We start from the raw sequence: 22790 nt of genomic DNA on the forward strand, positions 1-22790 counted from the left end.
CATGCTCAAGTAGTAAAATATCAAAGGTGGAAATCAAACTTAGTTCCTCTTGACTTCAAGTCCATTTCTCTTTGCATTATACCATGGTGTCAGAAACTTTCATTTTAATATCAAATTATGGGAGTAAGTAGGAGCAGTAACATGGCTGATTATAAAGAGCACAGGGCTTGGATTCATAGGGCTGTGGTTCAAGTCTAATTTTTACCACTCATCATTATAAACCATAACTACAATTAAATAGCAGCATACTCAATATAGGTCATTACAATGTTGATATACCTTAAGGATTTTATTGGCCACTCCCACGCTAGCCATGACCAATGGGCCCCACTATGTTAATCTATGCAGAAGACCAGTCAGAACTGAGGCAGAAGAAGCCTGTGCAGGAGGAGCCCAAGCAAAGACATAACTTATAATTTAATTCATCAAATACTATGTCTACTTTGTGGGGACTCTGTGACAGACACTATGGACAAAAGGAAAAAACACATTTCAGCTTTATACTTCAAGAATATCACTATCAAGTAAGGCTGATATGATACGTACACAAACAAATACATTACAAAGTAGAAGGTGATAAGAGAGGTGGAGGTGGTGATCTTTGAAAGATCATGGAGTACAGGAAAAAATGAATAGGATTGGATATGAAAAAATGAATAGGATTCTTTTTAATAGAAACACATGGACACTTTAATGTAGGCCAAGAACTTGATTTCTATTCTTGTGAAGATTCTGGAATGTTTTTCTAAAAGAGTGGTCAGTGAATATCTAAAAAGGAAAATATTGGTCACAAAGAATCCACATGTCTTTAGCAAGAACAGGACATAAAGACAATTTTGACTGCGTTATTACTAGACTAATAGATCAGAGGGAATTCCATTGATAATGACTACTTATATATAATTTTTTAAAGCATTTGACAGGGGTGTAGCCAAGATGAGGATTAGGGGCAGCCAACTAGGTGAACTCTTCCAACATTCCCCTCCAAATAACTTTAAAATAATGCCTCAAATCAAATTTTTAAAGAGCAGTACCAACAAAAGGTTGGAGTGAGACAATTTTTCTGGGCTAAGAAAACTTAAGAGGTCATCAAGAGAAGTCTGTGGCAGCAGTAGTAGCTTTGGGAGCTCTTAGACCAGAGAAGGTAATGGGGTCAGAAAACTGGTCAGAAAGAGATTACTAAATAAAAAGTAATCTTTAGTGTTTTTTGTGCCTTTTTTACCAAACTGTTAATTCTCTTTTCAAAATTTTCTTGCATAAATATAATTTCTTTTCCCCATTTTTCCTCTACCGCTCTTTCTCTTTAACTCTTCTAGGAATTCTTCTTGGGTTTAGATTCAATTAGCATTTTTTGTTGAGACTATTTTGGGTAACTTGTCATATTTTCTTCTTCTGAGTTTGTCTTGGTCTTCTCTGCCTGCCACTTTTACACAAAAGAGTAAGAATAAGGGACTCAATAAAGTTAAACTGTTTGCATTACTATATGAGAAGATGATACTTGTAGAACCTAAGAACTTTATCATTATTATGGCAGTTAAAAGGAGTTTACATTGACAGAGGGGATGGGGTTAAGTCAATTATGTTATAATGATATCCAAAAATAATGAAGAGGTGAAAAAGAGGGATGCACTTGGAAAAGGAGGAAGGAAGAGCTAGAATGGGGAATTTTTTTTTTTTTTTTTTTGCTTTTTGGTTAGGCAATTGGGGTTAAGCGACTTGCCCAGGGTCACACAGCTAGTTAAGTGTCAAGGGAAATTTTTCTCACATGAAAGAAGTGCACAAGGAAAATCTTTCACAAAGGAAGGGAATGGGGCATGGTTGGCAATGCTTCAACCTCACTCTCATCAGAATTGGTCCAAAGAGGGAAGAATATAATACATACATACATACATACTTACATACATATACATATGTATACATATGTACATACACACATATACACACGCACTGAGTTGTGTATAGAAATGTAACTTACCCAATAAGGAAATAGGAGGGGAAGGAGGATAAGAAAAGGGTGTGTATGTTAAAACAGAGGTCAGATTGATGGAGATAGTGGTTAGAAGCAAAACAGACATTTCAGGAGGGACAAGATAAAAAGAGGGAGAGGGGAACAGATGATAATGGAATGATAGAAAATGATAATTGTAACTGTGAATGTGAATTGGATGAGCTCACCCATAAAAATGTATTAGGAACCAGAATCCAATATTTTTTTTTTTTTGCAAGAGACACACTTGAAACAGAAAGACATACAGAGAGTTAAAATAAAGGGCTGGAGCAGAATCTAATATGCTTCAGCTGAAGATAAAAAGTCAGGGGTAGCAATCTTGTCCTCAGACAAAGCAAAAGCAAATATAGACCTAATTAAAAGAGATAATCAGCAAATTTCTCTGATAAAGCCCTCATTTCTCAAATATGTAATGCATATAAAACTGAGTCAAATTTATAAAAACAAGATTGATAAATAATGAAAGGATATAAACTGGCGGTTTTCAGAAGAAATCAAAGCTATCTATAATAATATGAAAAAATATTCTCTAAACCACTGTTGATTAGATGAATGAAAGTTAAAACAACTTTGCCATACCACCTTAGATCCATCAGGAATGACAAATGCTGGAGGGGATGAAGAAAGAAACAGATACATTAAGGAACTGCTGGTGGAGTAGTGAACTGGTCCAACAATTCTGGAAAACAATTTGGAGCTATGACCTTTGGAACTATGGCTATAAAACTGTGCATATACCCACAGCAATACCACTAGTGGATCTGTATTCCAAAGAGATTAAAGGAAAAGGACCTATATATACAAACATATTTATAGCAGTTCTTTTTTGTGGTGGTAAAAGAATTGGAAATCAAGGGGATATTTGTCAATTGGGGCATGACTGAACAAGTTGTGGCAGAAGATTGTGATGGAGTATTATTATGTTATAATAAATGACAAGAGGAGTGATTTCAGGAAAAAAAAAAAAAACAAACAAACATGGCAAGACCTACCTGAACTGATGCAAAGAGAAGCGAGAAGAACTAGGAGATCTTTTTGCATAGTAATGCAATGTTGTAATGATGAACACCTGTGAAAGACTTGGCCACTCGGATCAATACAATGATCTAAGACAATCCTGAAGGACTTATAATGAAAATAAGCCATCTACCTCCAAGAAGAGAGAATCTGTTAACTCTGAGTGCAAAATGAAGTATAACTTTCTTACTTTCCTTTTCTTGCTTTTTTTTGAAATATGGCTAAAATGGAGATATGTTTTACATAATTTCACATGTATAATTAACATCATATTGCTAGCTATTATTACAACATAATTGACTTACCCCCATCCCCTCTGTCAATGTAAACTCCTTTTAACTGCCATAATAATGATAAAGCTCTTAGGTTCTATATGTATCATCTTCTCATATAGGAATGCAAGCAGTTTAACTTTATTGAGTCCCTTATTATTACTCTTTCATGTAAGATAGATAAATTTGGACTAATTAAGGCAGAGATCATTTTATTTTTGTCTCTAACATTTTTGTTGTGTCCTACATGAAGTGAGTTCTTAATAATGTTGAATTGTATTAAAGATGATGGCTCCTACAGCATATGAAAGATAAAACCATTTGACAGGTTTTTCTCATGTTATCTTGTGAATGGGATGGTCAGATGTGGGTCAGTTAGCTTTGCTGCTAAGCCTCAGCTCATTGTGAACTTCAGTTACCCTGATGTTCTTGTCACAGAATGATATTATTCTTTTGTACTGATCTTGTGTTTTCTGCTTATGCTTTCATCTTCTGTCCATGTCTTTTTCAAAAATACCCTGGACATTTACATTGGTCTCTTTAGACAGCTCCCGCTTTTTATCCTCATTCAAATTGCTTCTCTTTTATTTTTGAGAGTTACATTCCTCCTGGACTGATCATCCCTCTAATCAATCAATGAAATGGTCAAGCAATTCATTAAGTGCCCATGGGCCAGGCACTATGCCAGGTCATGAGGATACAAATACAATGAATGAAATAATCAATAATCCATGGGATTTCTCTGAACCTCTTGAAATATCATCTCCCCAAATCCTTGGGGGTGTGGGATTAAACTATGACTAGCTTTCTTCTCTTAATCTATTACAAATTTCAGAGTGGCATGCTAATTTCTCCCCAAGGATCCCATCAATTCTTCTTGGGAAGCTAGGTCTTTTTTTTTTTTATAAGAAAAAAGTTCAACTTGGCACTTATATTTTGGTTCTTCCACCTTTTGAAGGAAAACAAATAGCATTAAGGTATGGCATAAAAATATTTACTGGTTTGCTTTTTAGTAGACAGAGAGCTCCAGCATATGTTCAGATAAATGAATTCCTCCTTTATGGCTATTCCAGGGTCATAATGTGTCCTAAACTTCCTATCTGTTTTTTTTCTCTCTGCCCAAGTGTTCTGTACTATGCTTTGATAAAAATGTCTTGTTTCTGTCCTCATTCAACTTCACCCAAATGTTCTCCACCATGCTTCCTCACCTCAGTACCAGATATCCTCACGAGAGTATTTTATTATACAATGCAAACCTGTTTTCACCTTCTTTCAGCTATCCTGTTCTATTTGAACGAGTATACCCTCTCAGAGTTATAATCCGGTAATGGATGCCATCACACTGAGTTTCAGTTAAAACCTATGATATGAAATTTACCTCCTTGCATTATGTTTTCCATTTTACCTTATGTCTCATCCATATATTCTTCATTTGTGTATAGACATGTGAGATTGTGTATTTTATTGTTAGAGTCTTTCTTGAATTTTGTTTCCTGTAAATTTCTAGGCATTTATATTGCTATTCTTTCTACACTATAGGTAATCTCAATAGTATCTAGCTTGGTAGATATATTTCCATAGTTTTTTCCCTTTCATATTCTTCAAAGTTTAATGTCCTTTTGATTATTTCAAAATTCAGGCAAATATTAGCCCTTGTTAAGTATACTTAATATCTGCTTAAGATACCTGTCACTCTTTGGACCCTGTAATACTAATTGTGAAAACTTGAACAAATCACACAGACTCTTTGAGCTTTAGCTCCCCATCTACAAATTTAGGGTGTTAATGCCTGTCCTACCTGGATCACAGAATTATTATATCAAATATAATTGGCTATTATTAAATTTTTCTCATAGTATAGTTATTATGCATTTCTTATCTCTTCCACCAAAACTAGACTATAATCTTCATGACGACAGGGGTTATCTTTTTTTAAATTGTCCTCCAAGGCCTACACATTTTTGTCATGTAATTAATCATTATTAAAGTTCAATAAGTGAAAAATTCCGTATTTTTGCAAATGTTTAACTCAGAATTTTATACTATAAAATCATCATGGTTGTTTAAATCTTTAGTTTGGGCTATCTAAACATGTTGTTGTTGTTGTTGGTTTGTTGCTTTTTCCAACTCACCATTAAAAGCAAATCTTGGATTCAGTCATGCTTCAGAAGTAGACCCTTGCTTAGGTTGTATCTGTAGATACGTCAGTGTGTCTTATCTGAGGAATGCCATTTTTCACATCCTCATTTAATTGTGCTGGTTTTTAATTGTCTTTCATTCACTGGGTAACCAGAATATTCCAGTCACCAAGTCCAAGTCTCAGTCTGATGACTGAGTTTGGCCAGGCAGGCAGGTTTTCAGGATGTAACTGAAATTGAAACTATTTTGCGAAAGTCTGTTTGCTCTGTTTATGTGGGTTGATTCACTGAAGCAGTTGCTTCCCTTGTCTTCTGTGTGGTTTCTCATTACTGTACTGCAGATTGTTAGCAACACCCAATGACTTCCCATGTGCCGGGGGAAAAAAAATTGGTGACAAAAGCAAATCACTTAATCTTACTGAGTTTCATTCTATATCTTGCCTGAATTTATGAAAAGGAAAACCAAACCCAGAATATCAGTTCCTATATGCTGAGATTCTCAAGAGTTTTTTTTCTTGAATTGTTCTGCATTATCCTGGGCCCAAAGTGATGAGAGTACCTTAAATCTAATTTTCTGAGTCACCCCCATTAGCTAATCCAGCCTCATAGATTCATCATAAGAGGCAGCAGGAAAGACACAAGGTTTTCATTGCACTTACACACACACACACACATACACACACACACACACATACACACACACTGAGCATCTTGGGATGCCTTATTATGACTCCCTGAGTCTACATGGTAAATAGAACAATGAAAGAGCAGGTCAGTACTTCCTTTGTAATCTATGGTCTTAGAGAGTTGCCTAGGGTACTCATTGAGAGGTCAGATGACTTACCCAAGACCTCATAGCCAAGAAGTTTTAGAGGCAAAGTTTGAATCCAGGTGTTCCATGCTCTCAGGCCAATTCCCTACGTGCCACGCCATTCTATTTCTCTTTCCTCTAAGCAGCCACATCCAAAGATCCAAAATCCAAGCTAAAACTATGGCTTTATTTAGAACGTTCTGTATACTTCATTATCAAACGTTGTATAACTTGCCATCTAGATCTCCTGTTCATATTTGTCCTTATGGCATGCAGGTGACTCTGTGTTCTCAAAGGCTCTGCTACTAGTGTGCGGATTCTCAGAAAGACTTTGAATATTACCCCGGAGATTAACTGCCACTAACTGAGGGTCAGTCTAGCCAAGCTCAGAGGATGTCATTATCAAACAGTTGGTTAAATGGTGAGGGTTTTTTTAAGCACAGCAACTCATGGAGAGCATAATTTTCCTCATCTGTCAAATGAGGGGGTTGAACCAGATTACCTCAGAGGTGCCTCCCAGCTCCAGATCAATAAACCTGTGATCTGGGAAGGCATACAAGAGTTGTGGCAGCTCCTTGGAGCATTAAAGTGTTTATTCCTGTGGCCAATCAAACCTCAAGAAGCATTTGAGTGCAGTTCTAAGAGTACTGAATTAGAAATGAGGAGATCTGGATTCTCATCCCAGCTCCACCACTACTTAATTGCATGGCCTTCATGTCTCTGGACATCAGTTGTCTTATCTCTTCAATCACAGACCAGATACTCTCAGAGGTGACTTCCTACATGATTGTTCTGAGTCCATGACTATAACATTTTAGAAATTAAAATTCTGATGTAGACCAAACCCATTCAAACACAAATGTACATAAGTCACATACACAGTAGAGCAGAGGTCAGGATTCTTAATTGAAGTTACCTTCCAGAGCAGAGCTAGTTGGGACAATATTTCCTAGAGTCACAGATTTAGATTTGAAAGGTGCCTTAGAGGTCATTTAGTCCAGCATTTTACAGATGAGGAAACTGATGTCCAGAACGGTAAAAATGTCTTACCTGTAGCCACATAGAAAATCTAGGACTTGCTATGGCTTCTTATTCCAAACTCAACACTCTTCCACTGTACCCCATTATCTTCCTAAAATTTTTTTCATGAGTGATTTTGCAAAGGAATAATGAGAAATTCTCTTGAATCCTAAATTGCACAGTTTTCCTCATCCCATAGTCAAAAAATGGAGCATAGTCAGAAGGTTAACATTGGGTCCAATTTTCCACAGGATTAAGGAAAACAGGAGTATCTAGAAAAATAAAATCAATTTGATTAGTCTTACCTTAATCAGGTAGCTGTTGAGTCATTTTAGTTGTGTCAGACTCTTCATGACTCTATTTGAGATTTCCTTAGCAAAGATACTGGAGTGGTTTGTCATTTCCTTCTTCAGCTCATTTACAGGTAAGGAAATTGAGGCAAACAGGGTTAAGTGACTTGCCCAGGGTAGTAAGTGTCTAAGGCCAGATTTGAACTCAGGAAGATGAGTCTTCCTGACTTCAGGCCTGGCACTCTCTCCACAGTGCCACCTAATTGCCCTTGATTAGGTTAGTCTCATCTTAATCAAAAAGAAGATGAACTCTTACCAATTGCCATCTGCTTTGCATATTAGCTGTCAAAAATACCGTAGGGACTTTTAATCACAGTATCTAACAACCATTTGGCTTATAAGGGGGAAATGGGTGAAAAGTGCTAGAACAGGAGATGGCTTGAGTCAAAGGGCCAGTGTTCAAATCCTGCCCCTGACACTTACTCCCTGTGTGACCTAGTAATTCCTAGAGCCTCAGTTTCCTCATCTATAAAATGAGGCTAAACTAGACAATTTTTGGAGTTCTTTCCAGTTTTACATTTATGATACTGTGGTCCTGGCTACCCTTAGAATATGTGAGGTACTCACTAATATTCATCAGTTGAAGTGTTCTCCTTGGTGTCTTGACCTCTTTTGACCTTTATAAAATTTCCAGGCCACGAGAAACTCCCAGTCTTCTTGGAAACTGGTGTGCCATCCCTGAAATCCACTGGCCAAGTTCAAATCCTCATCTGAGGTCAGAACTACATGGTTCTAGCAACGTCTATTCTTCTGAGCTGCCTCCAATTGTCTGCTACTGGGATCTGTCCTGATTGTGTGCCCCCTGCCCTGTGGAGTCTGTTCCTGGCTCTCCTCCCTGTCACAAAGCTTCAGTTTTCATAGCTCTTCTTTCCAAATAATAGGGGGTGATCTCCAAGTCAGTGGTGACAAACTCAAATAGAAACGGGGCAACTAAACCACACATAAAGATCCTTGGCACATGTTGAGAGTTTTAACATGTAATATTATCTGTGTTTTATTCTACTTTTATTTATTTTGTTAAATATTTCCCAATTACTTTTCAATCTGGTTCAGACCACACTCAGGAATGGTGTAGGCTGCATGAGGCGCATGGGCCACATGTTTGACACCTCTGGTGTAGGACGGTCAGCCTTCGCTCAGAAATGCAGCCTCATTCCCCACTGAACCCCACATCCCCAAGTGACTATTCTGGGGAGTCCACAGATTCATAAATTCTTCCCAACGGTGATGTGGTCCTGGTTAAAATGGGCCCAACAACCTGAAGAGCGCCATTACCCAAGGTGCTTTTTATTTTTTCCATTGAGTTACCATTTGTCCTTAATTTGGATCCAAGAGGACTTCCACAGCACAGGCATTGTTTCATGTTAATGGTATCCATGATATGGTGCTTTCCATCACAGGCACAAGTGGCCTCAGTCTGTTGCCAGTTCCATATTTATTGGAATGAGGATTACACATTTTAAAAAGAGTCATCAAGTTACAGAGGTTCAATCACCAACCCTCTTACAAGGCTAACATTATTAAGAAGCACACTTCATATATCTTCATGACAGAACCACTGAACCCTCTACAGCCTAATGAATAGACTGTCACAATCCTCTCTAACATTTGTATGCATCATATTTGTTATTTATATCTAAAAGCCAAACTCTCCAATGCTTATGAATTCCATACTACAATGGCAGCTGATTGACTATAATGCATCTTCAAGAGAAATCAAATATCTCTTGTTTGCTTCCCAGCATACTCTACCTTTCTTGACTTGTGTCTTTCTTTCTTCTTGTCTCCCATTCTTCAGCAGTATCTTCTGTTTTCCATTCTAATCCCACCAACCCCACAGTATTTCTTTTCTTTTTCTTTTTCTTTTTTTTTTTTTTTAGGCAATTGGGGTTAAATGACTTACCCAGGGTCACACAGCTAGTAAGTGTCAAATGTTTGGTCTGAGGCCGGATTTGAACTCAGGTCCTCCTGACTTCAGGGTCGGTGCTCTATCCACTGCACCACCTAGTTGACCCAGCCCCACAATATTTCATCTGAGATTTTCATATCTATCTATCTATCTATCTATCTATCTATCTATCTATCTATCTATCTATCTCTCTCTCTATCTATCTCTCTATCATCTATCGACATAGGCATATACATATGAATGTATATATACATATATAAATATGTATATTTATATATATTTAATTATTAAGAAGCTCCTTCATATTCACTCCATGTTTACTGAGGACAAATTATAGGGCAGTCTCTGCAATGATGGGAAGACACATGTTCCCACAATATATCATTTTTGCTATGCAGGAAAAATTTTCCAGTGTAAATAGTTTGGGAATTTTGTGAGGCCCTTTTTTTTTTGTGAGAATGCAGCTGTAGTTAGTGCCAGGACCCATCCTTATCCAGAATTGGCAATCATTCATGACAATAATGGCTCACATTTCTCTGAAGGTCAATAGAGGTCAGGACAGCATGGAGAGCATCCCAGCTGATGGAGATTAGTGAAGAGAGTGTTACAAACACTCTAATGGTTGCCAAGATCATAGAATTATAGATATAGAGCTCGAAAGAACCTCAGAGCCCATCTAATTCAACTCTGTCATTTTATGGATGAGGAAACTGAGGCCCAGGGTGCTAAGTAAATTACCTTGTTAAGTACATTAAGTAAAAGGTTAAGCCAGGTTAAGTAAATCACACAGGTTGTGTTAGAAGAATGATTTGAATTCAGGTTCTAGATTAGAACCTTTGACTCTAGAACCAGTGTTTTTTTGTATAGGACTAAGCTGCTAGATGAATTGTACATAGTCTAGACAGCACAATCAGCAGGAGGCATTCCTGAGGGCTTTTTACTAGCAATATTGAACTCAAATAGAAATGGGGGCCACAAAGCCAGATGCCTTCAGGCCTCAAATTGATTTAGTTTTAAAATGTAATATTTTTGTGTTTTATTTTATTTATTTTGTTAAATATTTTCCAATTATATTTTAATCTGGTTTGGGCCATACTTGGCAGTTTTGTGGGCTTGTTTGACACGTCTGCCTTATACCAGGCAAAACATATTCATTTGTAATATCCTTTGATTTCTTCAATAACCCTGTGAAATAGACAGTTCAAACATTATTATTTCCATGTTATAGTTGAGGAAATTGACACGTAGGTATTATTTTTTCTTCTCCAGAATAATAGAAAGATTAATTAGGAAAAACTGCAAAATTACTGACCTCTTGTAGGTTCTTTATTTAACACTCATCAACCTCTTTGCTACGTACCTCTAGGTTTGTTGTTCTTATTGTTGTTTTATATAGCTGTATTTACAGATTTCATGGGGGGAACTAAAGTGTAGGGAGATCAGAAAGGTAGAAAAGAGCCAGGTAATAAGGAGTTTTAAATGTCAAACATGGGATTTATTTGATCCTAGATGTAAGAGGGAGCCACTGGAGTTTTTAGAGGAGTGGTTCACATAGTCAGACCTATGCTATAGAAAAAAAAATTGTAGCTGAGTTGAGGATGGATTGGAGTGGGGAGAAACTTGAAGCAGGGAGATCAATTAGAAATCTATTAAAATAGCCCAGGCCAGAGATGATAAGGTCATTAATCATTGTGTTTTTTGTGTAAATGGGACAATGGGGAAGGGAAGGAGGGAGGGAGAGAGAGAGAGAGAGAGAGAGAGAGAGAGAGAGGTATACATAGATATACACACATAATATGTATTAAATGCATCCTTATGGTGTATATGTGGTTATATATTGTGATAAATATTGTGAATATAGAAATGACAAAATCTGACAATAGATTGAATATGTGGAATAAATGTGAGCAAGGAGTCAAGGGTGACACCAAGATTGCAAACCTGGATTAATGAAAGAGTGATGGTGGTCTTGATAGTAATAGGGAAGTTTGGAAATGTTTTTGGGGAAAAGGTAATGAGTATTCTTTCAGAGAGGTTGAGTTTCAGATGTCTAGAGGAGATGCTGTTTAAAACGTCCTAAAGGCTGTTGTTAATGTGAGACTGTTACTAAGGAAAGAGACTAATCTTGGATATATAGATTTGGAAATTACCTGTATAAAAAGGAGAATTAAACCCATAGATGTTGATGAGATCATTAAGTGAGAGAGTATAGAGCAGGGATGGGTGGGGAACCTGTAGTGTCCAGGCCACACATGGCCTAGAGGCAGCAGGTTCCCTACCCCTGATATACAGCAAAAAGAGAAGTGATCCCAGGACAAAGTTTTGGCTGAGAGTGGGGGAGGAATTGATAAGGATTAAGTTCCCACAGTTAATGAGTGAAATATGGATGAAGAACTAACAAAGGACACTGAGGAATAGTCAGACAGAGTGGAGGAGATACGGGATAGAGCAGAGTCACAAAACCTACAGATGATCCAGAAGGATATGATTAAATGTTACAGATAATTTAATAAGGATAAGGATTGAGAAATTATCATTATATTTGGAATTTAAAGATCATTGCTGACTTTGGAGAGTTTGATTTCAATTAAATGATGAAGTTAGAAGCCAGAATGTAGAGGGTTTAGAAGAGTGAGAGGAAAACAGGTGGAGAAACTGAGTTTAGATGAGTTTTTCAAGGAGTTTAGTCATGAAGGACAAATAGAGATACAGAACAATAGCTCATAGGGATGGTAGGATCAAGTGAGGGTTTTCATAGTTGGAGAAGACATGGGTGTATTTGTAGGCATCATGGAAAGAGCTAGAAGTTATGGATAAAAAGATAAGAGAGGAGGGGGAGAGAGAGAGAGAGAGAGAATGAGAATGGACGTTGACAGTGAGGGCAACATGCTGGAGAAGAAAAGAGGGAAATGAAATCAATGGTGTGTGTAGCAAAGTTTGCTTTGGCAAGGAAAATGGCCACCTAATCTTACGAGCCAGAGTGAATGGGAAAAGACAATACATGAAAGGGAGCTAAAAAGTCTGGGTGTGGAGACAGAGTAGGTACCCACATGGGGGAATGGTGAAGTCTGGGGAGTTAGAAGCATGAGTAGGAGGAGAATGAAGCATGATTGACCTGGTTCCATCCCCAAATTAAAAGCTTCCCAAGGAATTTATCAATTAGAGAAGAGAGTCAACAAAATAGAGGGATATTCCAAGGGGAGAAGGTGGCTGAATTATGGTAGCAATGTTCATAAAGGCAGAAGCACAGCCAAGAGGGCAATGAAGCATGGTTGGCCTACACCCATACCGTAAAAATGATCGGCCTCTTTGAAACTCCCCCCCAGCCCCTCCCCCCTACCCCCGTTCTTTTTTCTCTCTAAGACAAAAGGGGACAAATCTAATCCCTCTTCTGTATATTCTCCCTTTAAATACTTAAAGATAGACATCATATTCCCCATGAGTCACTCTTTGATCCATACTCATATAACAAAAACTCAAGGCCCTTCACTTACGGGTTGATGGAACTGAGACCCAGCTACTTAGTGGCAGAGCCGAGACTAGAACTAAGTTCTTAAAAATTATTGCCCTCTATTCTTTCTTCTAGACTGCAGGGAATAGGAAGAACTAATTGTTCAAGTCTGAACTATAATTGTGGTCCATTTCAGCTTACTAAGTAAAAAGGGCAGGAATCCCAATGCCATCATAGAAAACAGAAAGTTCAGCTCTTTGTATTTCTGCATGTTCTTTATTCTATTTTTGGAATGGGCTCCTGTTTCTGATTTGACAAGCCATCTGCCTTGCTGGCTTCACTTCCTTTTTCCAAATTATTTTTTTCTTTGAAAATAAACTCTAGAATGAGGCAGCCAAAATTGTCGCAAAAGGAAAAAAAATTAAGAAAAACTACAAACAAATGTCTCTTAAGCTGTAATATCCACCTCTGGTGTTTTTAATTTGTCAATTTATTTTGCTTATTTGAAAGCCAGATGAGCAGGGATGAATGGAGACCTCAAAACTGCATTCTACACTTGAATATGATGATTATCAATTATTTTTCAAAAAATCTTAATTACAGGATGGAATGACATCCTTGAAAAGCTTGGAGGGAAATATGCCTTAAGTATGAAAAACAAAGTTCTCTTTTTGATCTAGCTAAACAAGATGATCTCACAAGCCCTACTTAAACAATCAAGGGTTTTGAAATAAAATTATTAGACAGTGGAGACAGTTTTCCCAAAATGAAGATGATGATAAGAGGAATATATGTCTGCCTCAAAATCACTAATGATTGAAATCAAAGTTTAAAAAAAATCATAAAATGTTATGTATGGGCCTGCAACTCACAGAGAAAATGTCCCAATTTAGCTCCTGACTGAAAGTAGAGGCAAAGGTGCAATTAATAATTTCTTGTCAGTATAATTGTTCTTCAAAGCAAAATCTTAGGACAAATGTCCTTTGTGGCATTTTGTTTTGTTTTTTGTGCTTTTAAATAGACTTAATTGCTAAGCCAAGCACAAGGAAAATCCTCAGCTTGGTTTCCAAGTGGGTTTTCTGACACATTCTTTTCATAAGCCAAGGACAGGGAACATAAGAACCAGGATCTTCCATTGTTAATTAGGACTGTTAATCAACATTAGTGCTTCAGAGCTTGGGTCTCTTTGGTCTTCTCTGCCTATTTCTTTTTGTACATGATGGCCATGGGGCTCTTTTCCTGGTTACCAAGCTGAAATGGAATGCACTACTGTTGTAGCCTACTGGAAACCCCATAATACGCCGCCCTATAAATCTGAAACATGTAATGTAATTTAAAAAAAAAAGAAACTGGTTTAGCCAAGGGGAGCAAGGACTTCTGTAGCTGCTGGATTTTAATCAGCATGTCCTAATGTGGAATAAGCATAATGTGAGATGAGAACGCAAACAATCCCTTTTAATTGTAGTAAATGGCATCTTAAGGACCTGCTTTGCCACATTCTTAAAGGCCAGGAGCCTCTTTTTAACAATTAACAGAAACCTAGTGGGGCATGGAATCACCATTTAGACCAGTAAAAGCAGCCCCCCTTGGTTGTGTAGGTGTAATTAGATCCTGAAAAATAATTACTTGTCCTCAGCAGTAGCAGTTTTTTGCTTGCATCCTCTTGTGATCTATGAACAAATTACTTTATTAGGAAATCATTAAAGCATAATTTGTTTCTGTATGCTACAGACATCAATATTCATTTCTCATAATGAAACTACACCTTTGGATAATGCATTATTATTGAAAATAATATACCCCCAAGTATTACTTTGAAAGTGCCATTAACCTTAACCTCTATGACATTCTTGATGATTGGGAGATCAAGCAGGGTTTTTGACATTTTCTAGCACCTAATTTATATAACAATAACTTTTCAAGCCCACAGAGGTTGAATGACTTGTCCAAGGTCACATAGCTAGCAAGTGACAGAGCTGGGTTCTGAACTAAGTCTCCTGACCAATAAACTTTCTCCTGAGTCATGATGCTTGTCTGTATCAAAAATAGGGTCTCATGCCCTGATGATAGAAAACAGAAGCTGAGGATGTCCAGATCACAAGACAAAAATAACTATGTCACTGTTTGATACTTTACTGTTTTCTTATTAAAAACCTGCTTTTTAAAAGGAGTGATTGAGATGAGCTTTGACATGTGTTTTGTCATGTAGATTCTATTTTTTTTTTTTAAGTGAGGCAATTGGGGTTAAGAAGTGACTTGCCCATGGTCACACAGCTAGGAAGTATTATGTGTCTGAGGCCGGATTTGAACTCAGGTCCTCCTGACTCCAGGGCCAGTGCTCTATCCAATGCACCACCTAGCTGCCCCTGTCATCTAGATTCTTAAGGGACACTTGAGCCTCATAGAATTTTCTTGACTTGGATTTTGTGTCTCAATGTACTTGACTAAAGGCAAATCTAGTATTCTTTAGAGGTAGAATAAGACTAGGGACAGAATGTTTAGAAGAGAAGGAAGGGTGAGAATCAAGCCTACACCAAAACAGGAAGCAATTGGAGCACTTGAGTGCCACAATAGATAGTGAAAATGCTGCCCTTAGCATCAGAAGACCAACATTGGGATGCCTACTCTTCAGCCAGCTACATGTGTGACCTTGGTCAAGGTCACTTAGCCTCAGTTAACTCACCTGTAAAATGAAGGGGGTGTACTCAGTGACTTCTAAGGTCCCTTTTAGTTCCAGATCTATAATCCATTAGCTGAGCTTTCATTTCAAATCTTAGACATGTTACCAAAGGACACCGAGATCAAGGCACCTTAACTTTGTATTCCTGGCTCAAAAATGACTTTATTCATGAGTCATTTTCTAGGTGATTTATTTTATTTATCACAATAGGGGGAGAGCACAAAACTCAAAAATATACATAATAATACTGAGTATGTGCCTTATTCAAGGGATTGTATTACTGCTCTTCATCTTACTCAAGAAATGTTTAAGAATATGAAGGAAAAGTTATGCACAATTTGTGTTGGGCAGATGTAGAAAATGAATGATATGAAGTTAAGTTGAAGTATTTCTTTTTTCTTTTTCTTTTTCTTTTTTGAAGGCATTGATTTGCTTAAGGCTTTAAAAATTCTGCCCATGAATTTTTTTTATAGACCAAGATCAATCATTAAAGTATGAGATACCATATCTATTTTTTAACAAAATGTGACTGACATACACTATTTCCAAGAGGGCATGAAACCTGAAATTACATAATAAGCCATTAATATAGCTGATCAATACCTGGTAGGGAGCATTTGGGTGAGAATGAAAAGGAAAAAGAAAGAGATATGGTATCACATGGGGAATATTCCACAAACTGCTAGGCTATCGAGATGAATTGAATGACAAATATCTAATACAGATATCAAAGATCTCAGAGCTGGGGAAAGTAGTTGTGCTGGGGTGGGGGCTGCTGCATGAGGTCTCTCTGATAAAAATAGAATATACAATAAATATTTAACTTGCTTCCCTGGCTTCATTTTAGGCCCAGTTAGAATCTCATCTTTTACAGGAAGTCTTTCTCTTAATTCCAGTGTCTTCCCTCTGTTAATTATTTCTTATTTATCCTGTATATAGCTTGCTTTCTATATGTTTATTAGCATATTCTCTCTCATTGCATTTTCTCTCTTCTATATTGCATATTCTCTCTTACAACATTAGATTGTAAATTTTTTGAGGGCAGGGACTCTTTTGCTTTTTTTATTAATCTCCAGCACCTCTCACAGTGCCTGGAATATAATAGTCTCTTAATAAATGTTTATTGATTGATTAATTTTGTCATTTAGAAAATGGGAGATGTGATAATAGGAACAATGATTCTGACCAATAAAGAGGAGCTGGTTATTGAAGTGGAGATGATGGGAACCTTGGGAGGCAGGGACCATTTTGTAGTTTGTGATAGATTAGGACAGAGTTTCAAGACACCATACATGACAGAAAACCATTTTAGCATTCAGAAAGCTTGGAGTATTATCGATTTAGAGTTAGCAGGGAACTCAAAAGACCATATAATTCAACCTCTTCATTTTTACAAATGAAGAAAAGGGGCCCTGAGAGGTTCAAAGACTGGACCAAAGTCTCAGAGCTAGTAAATTGGCACAGCCAGGATTTGAGCCCAGATTTTCTGACTCCAAATCTATCAAACTCCCACTGTACTATGCTGCCCTCCTCTACCATAGGTAGTATCTCATGGCCTGACACCATAAACCTATATATTGGGGACTGGTGGATCACAGGAAAAAACTCTGATAACACAATTAAAAATTACTATTATGAGGGGAAAAGAGGGAGAGGTATTAAAAAAAACTGACTGGCTACATTGTGAGCTTAAAAAAAAATTGAGTTTTCAGAGGGATATTTACAAGAAATGGAAGTGAAGGCAGGTTATTGGGAATGTGAACAACATAGTGGCACAGTTCTTTAAGAAGTGTGTCATAACTGGTGCTGAGTGAAGTGAGCAGAACCAGAAGAACATTGTACACAGTAACAGCAACTGTGATGATCAACTATGACTGACTTAGATCTTCTCAGAATACAATGATCAAGAACAATTCTAGGAGATTGGGGAGGGGCGGAGCCAAGATGGTGTAGGGGAAGCAGTGACTTGCTTGAGCGCTCCCTCAAACCCCTCCAGATACCTCTAAAAAATGGCTCTAAATGAATTCTAAAGCAGCAGAACCCACAAAAAAAACAGAGTAAAACAAATTTCCAGCCCAAGATAACCTGAATGGCTGATCTGAAAGGTATATCGTGCTGGGCGGGTAATCGCGCTGGACGGGGAGAGGAGCGCAGTGGGCCGTGAGCACGCAGCCGCAGTGAACCTGGAGCAGGCCTCAGAGGACTGAATCACAGGCAGCTGTGTTGGTTTCCAGACTTCTCAACCCATGAATGCCAAAGACAACTTAGAACCTCAGTGGGAAAAGTCTGCAACTGCAGTGAGATAAGAAGCTAGGTCTCAGCCACCCTCAGGGCAGAGGCTGCCTCCTGAGCTTCTGGCCCAGAGACTGAGGGGGAATTGAGGGGCTGTTCAGAGCGGGATTGCAAGGATCTCTTTGCCAGGGCTGAGGCAGGAATCTCTTGCTTTGCCCATGCTTGGATCTGGGTCACAGTTCTGAGGGGTGGTCCTGGGGAGAGGAGGTGGTGGAGCTGGTTGTGGCAGTGGAGAGGAAACACCTCGCTCCTCATCATAGCACCTTGGAAGAACTGACACTTTTCAGGTCCCTAGAAGTATCTCTGAAAATAGCTGTACAAACCCCTGAAGCTTGGGACAGTACATTCTCCACATTGGAAGCAGACTCTTACCTTAACAAATAGTTTAAAACTCAAGTAATTGGTTGGGATCATGAGCAAGCAGTGCAAAAAGAGTCAGACTATATTATCTTACTTTGGTGACAAAGAAGATCAAAACATACAACCAGAAGAAGAAAACAAAGTCAAAGCTCCTACACCCAAAACCTCCAAGAAAAATATGAATCAGTCCCAGGCCTTGGAAGAACTCAAAAGGGATTTTGAGAAGCAAGTAAGAGAAGTAGAGGAAAAACTGGGAAGAGAAATGAGAGTGATGTGAGAAAATCATGAAAAGCAACTTAACAGCTTGCTAAAGGAGACAAAAAAAAAATACTGAAGAAAATAACACCTTAAAAAATAGCCTAACTTAAATGGCAAAAGAGGTCCAAAAAGTCAATGAAGAGAAGAATGCCCTAAAAAGCAAAATCGGTCAAATGGAAAAGGAAGTCCAAAAGAGTACTGAAGAAAACACTCCCTTAAAAATTAGAATGGAGCAATTGGAAGCCAGTGACTTTATGAGAAATCAAGACACTGTGAAACAAATCCAAAAGAATGAAAAATTAGAAAATGATGTGAAATATCTCATTGGAAAAACAACTGACCTGGAAAATAGATCCAGGAGAGAGAATTTAAAAATTATTGGACTATCTGAAAGCCATGATCAAAAAAAGAACCTAGACATCATCTTTCAAGAAATGATCAAGGAAAACTGCCCTGATATTTTAGAAACAGAGGGCAAAACAGAAATTGAAAGAATCCACTGATCTCCTCCTGAAAGAGATCCCCAAAGGAAAACTCCTAGGAATATTGTAGCCAAATTCCAGAGTTCCCAGGTCAAGGAGAAAATATTACAAGCAGCCAGAAAGAAACAATTCAAGTATTGTGGAAACACAATCAGGATAACACAAGATTTAGCAGCTTCTACATTAAGGGACCACGGGGCATGTAATGTGATATTCCAGAGGGCAAAGGAGATAGGATTACAACCAAGAATCACCTACCCAGCAAAACTGAGTATAATTCTTCAGGGGAAAAAAATGGTCATTCAGTGAAATAGAAGACTTTCAAGCATTCTTGATGAAAAGACCAGAGCTGAATAGAAAATTTGACTTTCCAATACAAGACTCAAGTGGAACATGAAGAGGTAAAAAGGAAAGAGAAATCATAAGAGACTTATTAAGGTTGAACTGTTTATATTGCTGCATGGAAAGATGATATTTATAACTCATGAACCTTTGTCAGTATTAGGGTAGTTGGAGGGAAAAAAATTTATGTATGTATATAGATAGATAGATAGATAGAGGGCACAGAGTGAGTTGAAGATGAAGGAGTCATATCTGCAGAATAAAATTAAGGGGTAAGAGAGAATTATACTAGGAGAAGGAGACAGGGAGAGGTAGAATGGGGGTAAATTATCTCACAAGAAAACAGAAAAGAAAAGGCTCTTACAGTGGAGGGGAAATGGGGGAAGGTGAGAGGGAACGAGTGAATCTTATTCTTATAGGATTTGACTTAAGAAGGGAATAACATACACACTCAATTGGGTATAGAAATCTGTCTTACCCTACAGGAAAGTAGGAGTGGAAGGGGACAAGAGAGTAGGGGTGTGATAGAGAGGAAGGCAGATTGGGAAAGGGAGTAATCAGAAGCAAATACTTCTGAGGAGGGACAGGGTCAAAAGAAAGAATAGAATAAATGGGGGGGGCAGGATAGCATTAAGGGAAATAGAGTTAATTTTTCACAGCATGTCTACTATGGAAGTGTTTTGCATAACTGCACATGTATAACCTATATCGAGTTGCTTGCCCTTTCAATGAGGGTGGGTGGGGAGGGAGGAAGGGAGAAAATTTGGAACCCAAAGTTTTAAAAACATATGTTTAAAAAAATGTTTTCACATGCAGCTGGGAAATAAGAAATACAGGAAATGGGGTACAGAAATCCATCCTGCCCTACAGGAAAATTGAAGGGGGAGGGGATAAGAGAAGGGGGAGAGAGATAGAAAGGAAGGCAGACTAGGGGAAGGGGTATTTAGAATGCATGCCATCTTGGGGTGGTGGGAGGGGCGAGATGGGTGAAAATTTGGAACTCAAAATCTTGTGGAAGTAAATGCTGAAAACTAAAAATAATAAATTTATTAACTAAAAAAAAAAGAACAATTCTAAAAGACTCATGATGGTAAATGTTGTCCACATCCAGAGAACTATGGAATCTGAATCTGATAAAAATTTTTTTGTAGTTTTTTTTCCTTTTGTTCTGTTTCTTTTTTCACAACATGACTAATATGGAAATATGTTTTACATGATTTTACATATATAACCTATGTTAAAGGGAAGGTAGGGAGAAAATTTGGAACTCAAAATTTTATTAAAAATGTTAAAAATTGTCTTTATATATATGGAAAAATTAAATACTATTTTAAAAATTATGTCAGAAAGGCCAAACAAACTGAGACTTCTTACAATTACTAAAGGTGACAAGCCTCCTCTATTCCTTCCTTCCACCTCCAGGTTATGATGGGAACAACCAAAAGACTGAGGAATGGGGTGGTATTGCAATTTGAGGCATATAGGAAGATGATAACAGATGATGGAGAAAAGACAGAACTTCTCCATAATCAATGTGAAAGTAACTTCCAAGTTTGATATGAGCCAACAGCATGCCATGGCAGTGAAAAGGCACTGTTTTCTCCTGTGTTAATAGAAACACGATCCCTCAGCTGAGAGCAGTTAGGTTTCTGCTTCCTTGAGCAGGCCACACATGGAATCTTGTGTTCAGTTCTAGACACCAAATTTGAGAAAGAACATTAATACACTGGAGAACATTTCTAAAGAAGATTAGAGAATTTTCCTCAAATATTTGAAGGGCTGTCATCAAGAAGAATTAGGCTTGTTTTTCTTTGCCACAAAGGACAAAACAAGGAACAGTAAACAAAGGCTATAAAGGGGCAGATTTGGGCTCAAAATTAACATCAAATTCCTAAAAATATTAGAGCTGCCCTAAGAATTGGAGTAAATTGGTCTGTCTTGGAAGGTGGTGAGCTCCTTATCTCTAGAGGTTTCAAGGTGAGATTGCTTGCTACCTGGTAAGTGTGTTGTCAGGGAATTTCTGATTGATGACAGTGGGTATGGGTCTTTAGTTAAAATTTGAAGTCTTGTGCCTAAAGACATCAATTCAATAAAGTATGGGAGGAACTTAGTCTTTGAGATGACCAGAAAAGAATAGTCCAGACAACCAAAGACTGAATCATCAAGCCAGATTTCTGAAAACGTGAGGTAGTCCAGGTCTGGGAGGCAACAGGTCCTCAGGAGATTCCAAGAATTTTACTACGGCTTGCTTCCTTAGTATCTTGTCATCTGGAGCCTGCTTTTAAGTATTCCCTGCCTATGCAAGGTCATACTCCTTAATATGCCCTGAAGAAATTAAATCAGCAATTAAATTAAACACTGACATTATGCAAGACCCTAGAATAGGAACTATACAGATGAAAAGATGAAAAACATAATTCTCTTCCCTCAAGAAGATGACTAAATAACAGGATCTTAGAGGTGGAAAAGAACTGCAGAGGTCAATTAAGTCCATTCCCAGAAATGAAAAATGATCCTATGCAATATGCGTGACAACAAGGCAGGTTTTGCAGAAAGACTTCAGGTGGAGAGCCCACTGCCTGTTGAGGTAACCCCTTCCACATTTGCATAAGTATAATAGTTGTAGAATGCTTCATTTTCTTACATCAATCTCAGATTTGCTTCCCTGTTAGTCTTCTGCCATATAGAGCAGGACTAGCGTTCAAATAAAGCAAACTTACTGAATTGTCTCTTGTTACTTTTTTTTTTACCTTTTATCTTTCTCTTGAGTCTTATATGTGGAGGTCATTTTTTTTTTATTTAGCTCTGGTCTTTTAATTAGAAATACTTGAAAGTCTGCTATTTCATTAAAGATCAATTTTTCTCCTGAAAGATTATATTAAATTTTTCTGGGTAGGTGATTCTTGGTTGTAATCCTAATTCCTTTACTTTCTGGTATATGTGTAATCCTGACTGTAGCTCCATAATATCTGAATTATTTCTTTCTGGCTACTTGCAATAGTTTTTCCTTGATGTGTGATCTCTGGAATTTGGCTATGATGTTCCTAGGAATTTTCATTTGGGGATCTGTTTCAGCAATGATCGGCAGATTCTTTCAATTCCTATTTTGCCCTATATTAGATATATTTCTAATATATCAGGGCAGTTTTCTTTGATAATTTCTTTAAAGCTGTTGTCTAAGCTTTTTTTTTTTTTTAATCATTGCTTTCAGGTATTCCAATAATTCTTACACTAGCTCTCTTGGATCTATTTTCTAGGTCAGTTTTGTTTTTTTTTTTTCCAATGAGAACTTTCACATTTCTTCTATTTTTTTTTTTTTACTTTTTGATTTTATTTTATCATATATTGATGTCTCTGAGTCATTAGTTTCCACTTGTTCCATTCTCATTTTTAAGGAATT

Source organism: Vombatus ursinus, unplaced genomic scaffold, assembly GCF_900497805.2.
Source record: "Vombatus ursinus unplaced genomic scaffold, bare-nosed wombat genome assembly UNPS02014812.1, whole genome shotgun sequence".
NCBI lineage: Eukaryota > Metazoa > Chordata > Mammalia > Diprotodontia > Vombatidae > Vombatus > Vombatus ursinus.